The sequence below is a fragment of the Dendrobates tinctorius genome, unplaced genomic scaffold (assembly GCF_039654945.1).
Source record: "Dendrobates tinctorius isolate UK_male_01 unplaced genomic scaffold, ASM3965494v1 ptg000007l, whole genome shotgun sequence".
Classification (NCBI taxonomy): Eukaryota; Metazoa; Chordata; class Amphibia; order Anura; family Dendrobatidae; genus Dendrobates; species Dendrobates tinctorius.
In genome coordinates, this window is record NW_027361675.1 from 33,960,579 (window position 1) to 33,973,534 (window position 12,956).

At 40.5% G+C, this 12,956-nt stretch overlaps 1 long non-coding RNA gene across 3 annotated transcripts in view; it reads left to right on the forward strand.

The window, feature by feature from the left end:
• LOC141087628 (uncharacterized) overlaps positions 1-12,474 on the forward strand; it is a 24,600-nt gene extending 12,126 nt beyond the window's left edge. For all 3 annotated transcript variants that reach the window (XR_012231707.1, XR_012231706.1, XR_012231705.1), the window contains 2 exons: positions 4,670-4,783; positions 11,241-12,474. This is a non-coding gene — a long non-coding RNA (uncharacterized lncRNA). The remainder of the gene's footprint in view (positions 1-4,669; positions 4,784-11,240) is intronic.
• The last annotated feature ends 482 nt before the right edge of the window (positions 12,475-12,956 follow it).

Consider the following 12,956-nt stretch of genomic DNA (forward strand, 5'->3'; position numbering starts at 1 on the left):
ATGTATTTACACAGATAACATAGCATAGGCATAATGATAATTGTCAATCAAGCCAAAGGCAGTGAGCTCAAGTATGTGAATTATATTAATTTTTCTCTCAATTATTAAACAAGTACAGCCATGAATATGAAACATTTCCTCATCAGCAGTAATATATGCCCCTTAAAGAGCAGGTTTAAACCAATGCCTTTTCACAGTATGTCTATACTGCAGACAATGCACTTTGGCGTCACTTTGCCCTATAAAAATAAATATGATCAGTCATGGTCAGTTGTCTTTATAAAAGCATGCTAGAAAGAAATGCAAATAAATAAATAAAATACTAATGTAACTTCCTAATTGTGGTCAATATGTAAGCAGACTGGTCAAATAAGTGAAACACTGCTTTATGTGTTCCAATTTTTAGTGCATATTTCCAGGATATCCTCATTTTCCCTTACTAGTTCTAGACTTAATTCGTACAAAGTTTTTTTTTTTTTTTTTTAGAAGAAGAAGGTTTAGTGGCATTTTTTAATTCATACATACATTTTTCATATGTTATATTTCCTGTACGGATGCTACTCGATGAAAATTTCATATCTAGAGCATGTTGCATTTAGAAAAAAAATGCCAGGAACTCAAAAACAGGTTATGTTCACATGTTGTGATTGTGCAGCTTTTTTTTAATTCAAATTGAAGCTGCGTTTCACAGTACCAGCAAAGTCTATGAGATTTCAAAAATCTGATGCACACACTTTTTTATTTTTTCCTGACTGCTTTGTCAAAGAGCTGTGTTTAAAAAAAAGCAGCATGTGTGTATTCTTTTAGTGTTTTTCCAGTGTTTTTAACCCATTGAGAGCAATGGGTAGAGCAAAATATGTGGCAAAAACGCTGCAAAAAATGCAGGTATCAAGTTTTGCTGTGGTTTTGGTGCCAAATCCCGATGAAGAAGAATCAGATTATTTTTTTTATGCACTAAACTTTATCAGCATGCACAAGAGACAAATGTACCCTGACAAAAACGCAGTAAAAAAAAAACCACACCAAAAACGCTGCAAAAAAGTGGCAAAGAATCGACAAAACCTGCCTTTTTGACGCTGCTTCTTTTATGCCAAGAGAGCAGATTTTGCCTTCTGGAAAAAAAAAAATGCTGTAAAAAAGCAACGTGTGAATATATCCTTAAAGTGGTAAAAACGCACCACATTGTACATTTAAGACACTTCCACATCTGTTAAAACCTAGGTTCTGCATAGAAAAATCACTGTAAAGTTAACCTTAACAAGCACTAATAAAACTATATGACAACCATGCATCATAAATTACATTTTTAAATCATTTTTATATTTTAATGGGCTTTGGGATGTTAGCATAAAATTGTTTAACTGCTATAAAAATAAGCAACTGGAAAAAATATTTGGAGATCACCTGTTTGTCCCTGCAGAATGCAATAACACTTAAGAGAAATCCAAGATTTTTTTTTTAGCCTTCTCCTAGATCAAGGAATGCTGTTCTATTTTCAAAACTAATAAGGATGATCATAATAACAGAATCAGAGATTATATACTATATTGTACAGACAGTTGCCTAAATTTTAGTCATTATGGAATATTATTTCTTGTTCTCCTAAATAAATAATATTGCTGTATTGGTACTCAATGACTTTCCAGGTCTATGCTCTCTGGAGCTTTTTAATAAAGTATATTTTTTATCTGATTTGTATTTGGGATCTCTTCATATTCCCTTGAGTATTATATGGCCGATGGGATTTTGTGTTATTGTATTGGTTGAAGTGCCCCTGATTTTTGGACATATTGTTTGACATAATCTCTGGAGCTAATGTCTGAAACCTTATATCCAAATACAGGATAATATGTTCTTCACCTTGTTTAATTTCCTTTAGTAGTTATGACATAATATTGTCACATAGTATTGAAATGCTGGCTGGATGAAAACTAATGTTGGTACCTATCCTATTGCTTCCTATGGGTTCATTTCTGCTCATCAGTTGTTTCCCCATCCAGGAGCTGGATCCAAAAAACTGTTGCATGCATAGGTTTTTCTGTCTGACTATGAAAACCAGACCAGTGCTCAAAGTTCACAACTTTGGCTGTGTCTGGCTAGCTGGCCAGACAAAGTGACCCTAAGGCTATGTTCACACGTGGAATTTTTGCTGCGTTTTTATAAGCACATTTTCAGCTGCATATTACAGTACCAGCAAAGTCTATGAGATTTCAGAAATGTCATGCACACAGCTTGTTTTTTTTGTCTTCAGTATTTTGTGCTTTGCTTTTTTTTTTTTTATTTGCACAACAGAGCCTGTCACTTGTTTCAGGGTTTCTTCAGAGTTTTTCACCCATTCAAAGTAATGGGTCGTGAAAAAATGCTGAAAAAACACAGGTATCAGGTTTTCCTGCGTTTTTTTTGTGCCAAAACCTTAGGAAGTAGAATATGATATTTTTTGTCACTATATTTTATCTGCATGCACAAGGGACACATTTAGCATGACAAAAAACGCAGCAAAAAAACAAGCAAAACCTGCTTTTTTCTGCAGCTTGTTTACTCCACGAGAGCAGGTTTTGCTGCTTAAAAAAAACGCAGCAAAAATGGCATGTGCAATCATTTACACTGGCCAATCCGTGGCGTTAAACAACTGCTGATTGGCCACATAGAAACCAATCATCACTCTTTTAAGTCCTATTTAGCTAAGCCAACTACACTCTTAGGCTAGTTTCACATTTGCAAACAGAGAAGCTGCGGACTTCCTCCATGAAGCTCCGCCCCCTGCTGCGCCTCCTCCGGTCAGCTCCGCCTACGGCCCTGTGTACCTATATTTAGCATTGGGTACGCAGGTCGTGCGGAAGTATGTAGAAGCATCTGCATGCGTCGTTTTGACGCCAAACGCAGCATGTTGGAATTTGTTTTGTTCGCCGCATCGTCAAAACGACGCATGCGGAGGCATCCGCACAACCTGCGTACCCAATGCTAAATATAGGTACACAGGCCACATGCAGACGTATGCGGCCATAGGCGGACCTGACCGGAGGAGGCGTGGCAGGGGGCGGAGCTTCACAGAGGAAATCCGCAGCTCCTCCATCCGCAAATGTGAAACTAGCCTTATGCACACAGAAAAAAATTCTTAATTTGATCTTTCTGTGTGCACAGAATATATGTTGTCGGCAGCACGTCTAGTTTACATAGGACAATGCGCTGCCTAGAACTATGATTTTTAAGTAAGCTTAAAAATCTTTTGAATAAAATGTTTTATTCATTCTTCCAGTGTATGTATACATACCAATTACATTTTTTTTTATTTGGTCCAGTTCATTTAACCACATGTTTATGGGAAGTGACAGATGTTGGATTATCAGAGATTCTTGATTGTAGAGTAGTCATCATCAATTTTCTCTACCCAGCCTTCTGCTTACACAATATATTTCAGTTCTGTTCATAAAACAATTTCCATTCAGAACATTGATTCTTTATTGCTGAATTCCAGATTAAAGAGCTTTTGCAAAGTGGGTTGTATAACATGGGTGTTTGTGAGTGAGTGTGTGTGTGTGTGTACAAGTTTATATTTTTTTTTTAGTTTTTATATGTTACTTAAAATATTTTTACACTGTATACATAAAGCTTACACACACTTACATATAATTTTTTTTATTGTACAAGGTGGGCCATTTATATGGTTAAACCTGGGTGGGCCATTTATATGGATACACCTAAATAAAATGGGAATGGTTGGTGATATCAACTTCCTGTTTGTGGCACATTAGTATATGTTAGGGGGAAAACTTTTCAAGATGGGTGGTGACCATGGCGGCCATTTTATAAATGGCCCACCCAGATATATCCATATAAATGGACCACCCTGTATTAAAAAGTAAGGGTTTATTTACACCTTGCCGACTGGTGGCACTAAACGACCTCCAATCAGCAACTTGTTTGCTGACTGGCGGTTTTTTAATATCCTGTTTACAAAGGCAGATCATGTGACAAACGCACACTTTGTGATTTAATAGATTGTTCAATGTGAATGGGCTGTGATTGTTCTCGGCAGCGCACGAAAATGTGCTGTCAAGAACAATAATATTCTATGCAAACCAAAAGATTATTCAACCCAATGAACGGGCGTTTTTTTGTTTGTTGGGTGCTTGGCAGCCAGCTTAGGCAGCACAACTATCGAGGAATGAGCTTTCCTAAGAACAATTGTTATTAATACAGCAAAAAGGGGCAGCAGTGTCTACCTGCCCAGGTCTCAGAACTAATCCACTCTCAAGATGCAGCAAACCCATGTAGTTAAGTTGATGGCAAGTTCTGAGACCTTGACAGGTAAACACTGCTGCCCCTTTTACCCCTTTTATGCTGTATTCATTTTTGGATTTTTATTCCTCTTTTTGTGGCTTTGTAAGAACAATTGTTTACACTAATCTTGAAGTATAAATGGGCCATCACTTGCAGTGAAAATTACAAACGTATATATCATTATAAAGTGCAAAGTTTTTTATACTGTAAAATTTAACACTTGATAAAGTCTAATTGAAACACCTAAATAATTTTTGAGTTAACAAGCAAACAGTTTAAAAGGTATATTAAAGACCAGGAATCTGTAAACAGTAATTTTGATGTAATATATGATGTCGCATACATTTTACTATGAAATATATCATATTTACACATTTTTCATCTTCAGATTGCAAGAAATCTTTCAATAATGATGAGGTGTGGAATATTTGTAAACCAAGAGAGAAGACTGAAAACGTGATTTGGGTTAGGAGTCATCGCAGAGGAGGCAGACAAACCATGGGTATTCTTCTAGCCGTACATCTTTTCCTGTGTGCTAGGTCTATCACTTCATTCCCTATTTATCTATACCCATTGACATTAATGTAGACAACATGGATTTGTAAGGTGTTTGCCATGTATTTATATAAGTATACCAGTTGTATACATACATTTGTTTATCCTTATTTGTACCTGCAATCCACTTTTTACATATGTTTGTCTATGATGTATATATTTTAATTGCCATTAATGGCCATTTGATAGGCTCTTTATATTATAGTCCTTTTTTGCATATACTTTTTGCATTTCTATGATATATACCACATTTTGTATGCCTGTTTCCTCTTGAGATGCTGCCTATCTTCTGCCATTAAGTCACTTTAAATATTTTATACATTTGTATTTCAATAAAGAATTACCGTATGTATTTTGTTTTCATGTTTGCATTATAATTGCGGAATGCCCATTTCTTGTGTATTGGGTTTTTACTGACTGTATTCTAGTATATAGTAAGTGGGTGATTTTGTACTTCTAAATAATGAAATTATGAATAAGTAACTATTACAGAAACTAATGGTGCATTTACATTGGCTGATTATCAGCAATGAGTGTTCCTAGGAACACTCGTATCCTAATAATAGGACAGTGTAAACAGACCGCCAATCAATTGATGAATAAGCAAAATGCAAGTTCATTGGGTGACATAATTCGTAAGCTTGCTTAAAAATTCATCGTTCTCAGCAGCACATCATCTTGTGTAGTGCTGTCATCAATGATAGTCTATGTGCATAGAACATAGTTGACGTATGTACACAGCTGATCACCAGTCAGCCGATGGTCATTTAACGGCCACCATGAGCCAATGTAAATGCACCTTGAAGGGAACCTGTCACGTAATTTTTAGCAACTAAACTGTCCCCAGTGTGTTGTTAGTGATGCAATGTGCCTCACTAACACATTGTTTTCAATCAAAATTGTGCCATAATCATTTCCAAAAATCACTATGTATAGTATGGTTATATAGCACCTTCTCTTTCAGTCATAGGGGTTTGCGTTTCATTTTCTTTCAGTTACGGGCTCATCATATTTTAGATGCCCACGCATTCTGATTGATGTTCCGGGGTGCGCTGACATCACGGGACTCTGTTCTAAACACCTGCACAATGATATTTACAAGCGTCTCCACGCGCTTGCGCAGTGATGAGCGGCTCCCCCAGTGTGCGCACCCAGCTTCATTGACTGTGTGTGCATGCTTCCGAGCCGCTGTAAGTCACAGACTATGTGACCACGCTTGTCACTGCGCATATGTGGGAACCCACTTAATATTGTTTTGTTATCTTTTTACTAGCACTTGCTGTTTACTGTTACTTTTTTACAGCAGAGTAATTTTATACGTTTGTTTTACTGTGTTTTTCTGCGTTTCAGTCTTCTGGTGGTGTGAACACTGTCCTACAGACTGGTTCACTGTGTGCATGGCCCATGTGTTTGTATTCAATTGGTTTCTTGCTTTTGCAAGATTAGGGAGGTTTCCACCCCTCCCTTGTGGGCCATGCACATAAAAGCCCTCTTCTACAGCGTGTCCACATTGGACATTACCTGTCTGAATCCTGTTCACATAGGTACTATACACATGATCAGGTTTTTAAATACATCAGTTAGGGACTGCTCTGATGGGGTTACCTTGATGTTTGGTAGAGCGGCTTAGTATACATTTTTTGCATAAAATGTATCAACCAAATACCCTGTTTTGTTATCTTTTTACTAGCACTTGCTGTTTACTGCTACTTTTTTACATCAGGGTATTTTTATACATTCGTTTTACTGTGTTTTTTTGTGTTTCAGTCTTCTGGTGGTGTGAACACTGTCCTACAGACTTGTTCACTGTGTGCATGGCCCTTGTGTTTGTATTCACTCACTTATGAGGCAGATGGAGTCACTTTGGACTAGTCTGTGTTCCGGTGGTGTCTCATAATTTTTGGCATCTTTTTAGTGCACAAGTGTGGACTACCACAGATGTGTGCACGCCTAAAAATATGGTTACCGCCAGAGCAGATGTGACGTGGTCATGGTGGAAGTCATGGCGAGGGGTTGTTGTATTCCCACACCCTGGCACCCTGCAAAGAAAATATAATGTTCCGTCTGTTGTGTGATATGTGCAAAGTAGAACACTCACATTGGGCTCCGGGGTTCCTTCCGATTCTGTAATTCCAGTTCCAGATTCAAGGTTCACCCAAACAGCTCCAGACTCTGTGCTCATACTCAACAGTTCAACTTTACTTGAAAACAGAGGTTTTGGCACAGACGTAGCACAGTTCACATCTATTTGCATTCCTTGAGCTCTCCCTGCATTTTCTGACAACTTCCGTCCCGGAGACACTTCTCTCATTCCTGCAGCTTCCGTGCCCCTAGGTCCACCATCTTCCATCATTTCCCCATCCGGTTTCCTTTGGAAAATGTAAAAGTCATCCGCAACTCTGCCTTGTCTCGGCCGTAGGCCCCGGATTGTCTCATAATGATTACTGAGTTGTGTGGTGACGGCCCGCATGCTGCTTGTCCTGAGGTCCCGCATAGCTTCAGCAATCTCCAGCCCTATGGCTAATCTGTCTTCTATCTCCAGTTGCTATATCATTCGCTCTGCTCTTAATCAGGAAGTCTCACCACTATATCTCACTGCACTACACTACACCTATCTCTAGCTCCTCCCAACCTGGAAAACCCCTTATGTTAACTATGCTTATAATGGCATTCCAATTTCCTATCTTCATTGTGTCCCACTAAACTACACCCAATCCTGTCCTACTCCTCATATCTTTCCCTATTCTTGTAACAGTGTCAAACATATAAAACTAGATGTAAAACCCTTTATGCAATATAACAACTACATTACTATTATTAAGATACATGTAAGCATCATTTACATTACTTCAATTTAACCGTTCACACATGGACATTGCGGGGAGATGCGTATGACAGCTCCTGTCACACCCTTACATTCCACCCTCCTTAAATATGGTTGTCCTCAAGCATAATGGCACCAATTCACATTTAAAACATTTAACATACTTATCTTCTTTTAATTTTCATAAAATTAATACACTTTGCATCCAGCACTTCTTTTCAGTCAACCGTGACCCTGGTTCCACTAGGTTGGAACCCTGGAAAATAGAGTCCAAGTCCTATATTAATCCGGCCCTTTGGACACCAACACAAATTTGCTTGAATGCACATGGGCACAGTCCCTTGTAACCTGGCATGATCCTCGGGTTGTCCATTCAGTACTTCAGATCCGTTTGATCCTGGTCCCACCGCCATGGAGACCCCTACACAGTGGGTCCAAGTACCCTTGTTACCACAGAGTATGGTCCCTTTAAAAACAAGTGCACTGCTTTTATGCTCCTAGGGGGAAGTTCAGGTTAAGATAACAACAGTTCAGGATTAAAAAGGCACAGTAGTTAGAGTAGTCGCACACAGTCCATTTTTGTTGCAAAGGGTGGTTAATTCCATCAGGGTGTGAGTCCTGTAAACCAGCAGGGGATGCGCAAACATGTGCAAAGAACTTGGAGGGGGGAAACAAAAGTCACTCAAACTGCGACCGAGATGGTCAGTACCGACACTTTGTTTTCGGTACAGCTAGGGCTCCCTGCCCTTCAGGAGACGGGGAACAGTCTCTCATTTTTGTTTGGCGCAACTAGCACAACACAAATTTAGAATCATAGAGTTGGAAGGGACCTCCTGGGCCATCTGGTCCAACCCCCTGCTCAAAGCAGGATTCGCTAAATCATCCCAGTCAGATGTCTGTCCAGCCTCTGTTTGAAGACTTCCATTGAAGGAGAACTCACCACTTCTCGTGGCAGCCTGTTCCACTCATTGATCTCTATAACTGTCAAAAAGTTTTTTCTAATATCTAATCTGTGTCTCCTCCCATTCAGTTTCATCCCATTGCTTCTAGTCTTTCCTTTCCTTTAAAGGGGTTGCCTCTATTCTGCACCGTCCTTGCGACCAGAGTAGTGGGATGCGTTCTGGCCGTGCACAATAATAAAAGTATGGCCCGAGGACCCGCTGGAGGAAGACTCTCCACTACTCCTCCGGCTTTTCCCTTGAACAGACAACTGATTGCGGCCACCGGTACTCTTGGAGGTGTCACCGCTCTTGAAGGGACAAGCTCCTATGCCTTCTGACTTGCCACAGGAACTGCAACTGTTACAGGTGGCTGCATGACATACTGGGTCTCTCACACCTGCCTCTCCTCCATGCTGAGACACCATTGTGACCGCGACAGTCCATCCTCTCTTATAAAAGTCACCCAGTCCCACTCTTGCAAAGGACCTTCGTATGTAATGGACCCAGCGTTCACATAGATTTTATCACCGGTTCCGGATTCCTGAATGAACTCATATCCTCTGATACGGTTGAAATATTTAATCTTCTCTCACCCATAGCCATTTATCTTGAAAAGATTCTCACTCCTCTCATCAAAACCAGCAGAACTTTCATTCTGGACACAGGATCTTTCCTGGAAAGACTACTTGTCACCTTGGATGTGAAAGATCTCTTCACCTCCATCCCCCATGAATATGGTCTACGGTCAGTCAAACATCTCCTTGAGCTCTCCAACTTTATTATGTCTCAAATCAACATGTGTATGGAACGCCTCACTCTAGTTCTAACCAAGAACTATTTTATTTTCCAAGAAGACTTCTTTTTGCAGATCCACGGGATCGCAATGGGCTCGAACGTAGCACCCCCTATGGTAATTGCTATATGGCTCATTTTGAGGAGACCATCATTTACACATGCACAAAAGGAAATTTTCTGCTCACCCCTCTTCATTCCTAATCACACCTCCGACGCACGGAAACACCCTGACCCGGGTGTATAGTGCATGCACAACATAGAAAAAGATTTTCCAGCGTCTCCAGGAGATAAAATAACAATTGCTTTATTAAGCCATTAAGCCCTTTCAGGGTGAAACGCGTAGGAAAGTGCTCCCCTCCATATGCCTCTTTATGTTGTTTTTACTTGATGGTAAGAAGATTTTATATTTTCAATAAAGCAATTGTTATTTTATCTCCTGGAGACGCTGGAAAATCTTTTTCTATGTTTTGCATCATTTACACATGCTCCTTCTTTCTGGATAATGTCATCATATGGAAACGTTACATCGACGACATTTTCTGCATATGCGGGGGCTCGTCAGAGTCCCTGTCTACCTTCCATGACTTACTAAACCACTCCTGGCCAGGTCTGGGTTCACCATTTTGTATGATCCATCCAAGATAAACTTTTTGGACACCATGGTGATTAAAAATCAATATGGCTCATTATCTACAGACCTCTACTCCAAGGCCGCTGACCCCAACAGTCTACTCCATTACCAGAGCTTCCATCCCATTCCTATGAAACGATCAATTCCAAAATCTCAATTCCAAGGTGTCAACAGAATCGTTTCAGATCCCACTACCCGTGAGATCCGTATGGAGGAAATGAACACTAAATTCAGGTAGAGAGGTTATCCACAAAATGTTCTCGACAAGTCCAGAACACCGGTACAAACAGAAATAGAGACTCTGGAGGCAGGATCGCATTTGTCCACTCCTACCATCCCTTTGCATATATATACTCCATAAATCAATCTGCAAACGGCACACTCTGACATTTCAGAATTTTCTAAACTGTTTCTACCCTGCTTCAGGAGAGCCTCTAACCTTAGGGACTCTCTTGTCAGGGCTGACATAGGTCCCACAAGACCCACTACAACACAACGTTTACTACAATGACCCAAACTTGGTACCTTTCCCTGTTTAAACTGCACATATTGCAACAATATACAGAAAGGAGACTGTATCCATCATCCACACAGAGGGAGGTCCTACAAGATTCGGGTTTTTTTCACCTGCGACACCTCGCTTGCAATTTATGTAATTAAGTGCCCCTGTGGGCTATTGTATGTCAGGGAAACAACCCAGGCTGTGAACGACCGTATATCCAAACATAAGTCCACAATCCGTTGCAAGAATTTACTTCTACACATTCTATATCACTTCACCTCCTCCGGACATACTGTACAATAGACCAACTTAAATTTCAAATTTTAGAACATGTACCTCAACCCAGACGGGGTGGTGACCGTATAAAACAACTAAAGCGGTGGGAGACCTTTTGGATCCATACCCTGGATACCTTGTCACCAAAAGGCCTGAACCGCAATTATGATTTACTGTCCTTTATGTGACTTCTGCTTAATCTCCATATCCACCATGACCATGTAATTTTTCTCTTAATTTCATAGCTATTAATATTTTGTCATGCAATTCACTCATGGATGCTCATGATCATTACATCCTATGAAGTATGCTACCATACTACTCATATCATATATTGCATTGCAGCTATGATTCTATGTATGTATTAAATATGGCCATGTCTATATTATCTGTAATATATACATCATTGTAACTCCTCTTTTCTTATCTTTACAGAGCCGTCTGTACTAAATAAAAAGTATTATATATACTTTCTGGACACCCTGCCTCTCTTCCTGCACCTTATATTTCCTCCTGGCATGCTATACTGCGGACACCGTATACTTGCAATGCAGTGGAACGCATATTTTATCATGTGGAACACACTTGCTGACACACACGGCCATCTTCTTCCTGCAACGTCACCCTCTACACTGAATACCACCCGCTCATTGGCCCGTTGACAACCCTGGGCCCGCCCCTTCCTTTTTTATAGCCCTGTCAGTATGAGCACATACCTGCATGGACGAGCGGTGGATACTGCGTCCCCACACTGCCCAGGCACAGTGCACAGGGTCTTCTAAGGTCAGTCATCCACCTGACGGGTAGCGCTCACCCATCATAAAGAGGTTCACGTTTTACTAAACCACCTTATTCTGTTTTCAGATCTGCCAGCTCTGACTCGGGCTTTTCCCATTTAATGCAGACAGTACACTGACAAATGGTCCCGTATGTGTCCCTTAAACACTAGGGTTATAATATTATTTCCAACCCCCTTTTTTTAGGCCAATAATTTTCTTTTCCTTCTATAGTTTTTTTCACATAGATCTGCCAATTCCTGTCTGGCCAACTTGATCTACTAACACAGGCATCAGTCTGATAAATAATCCTGATATGTCTTTATTATACACGACCTCTGTGACAATTTTCTGCCAATACCAGATACTGTGTTTATTTCTATCCGCAGGTCTATCTAACCTGATTCTGACCAGCCTCAATAATAAGGGCGACAGCATCCCAAATATTCTGGTATACTTCAACCGTGCATTATCCAATTATACCATCAGCCCCCACTGCCATCATTTATACAATCATATATATATATATACAGTTTTTCTTTACATTTTTTTTTCTCCTGTCCACAGATAAAATCTAGACATGAAGTGATCTCACGGGTCCACCTACAACCCTCTGTAAACTATAACGGATACGTTCTTCACCACCTACACCACTATTCACGATTCTCAAGCTGTTTTCACTTTCAGTCTGGTCTAACTTCCTTGATAGCAAGCATTATTACTATATCATGTAATTATATCCACTTGACCAATCTCTTGTATATACTTTGTTTATTATTTGTTTGTGTGCTCATTTCACTTTATTGTTTTGTAGTGATTGATGAAGGTCCATTATCAGGACTGAAACGTTTCTGTTACTACTTTGTGGATACCATTAAAAATTTGCTTGATCACGTTGCGTGCCGAGTTTTTTTGCTATATATGGTCGCCCCATGTGTCTCCAGCTTGGTCCCCCCATGTGTCTCAAGCCTGGTCCCCCATATGTCTCCAGCCTGGTCGTCCCATGTGTCTCCAGCCAGGTCCCCCCATGTGTCTCCATCCTGGCCCCACCATGTGTCTCCAGCCTGGTCCCCCCATGTGTCTCCATCCTGGTCCCCCCATTGTCTCCAGCTTGGTCCCCCCATGTGTCTCCAGCCTGGTCCCCCATATGTCTCCAGCCTGGTCCCCCCATGGGTCTCCAGCTTGGTCTCCCCATGTGTCTCCAGCCTGGTCCCCCCATGTGTCTCCAGCCTGGTCCCCCATGTGTCTCCAGCCTGGTCCCCCCCAGAGGAACCAAGTATACAGAAGGCGATATACCACACTGTCAGAAGGTCCTCCATACAGAAACCGATTAGGCTCCTCATGGTCATCAGGCTCCGATGGTTATGGACACGGA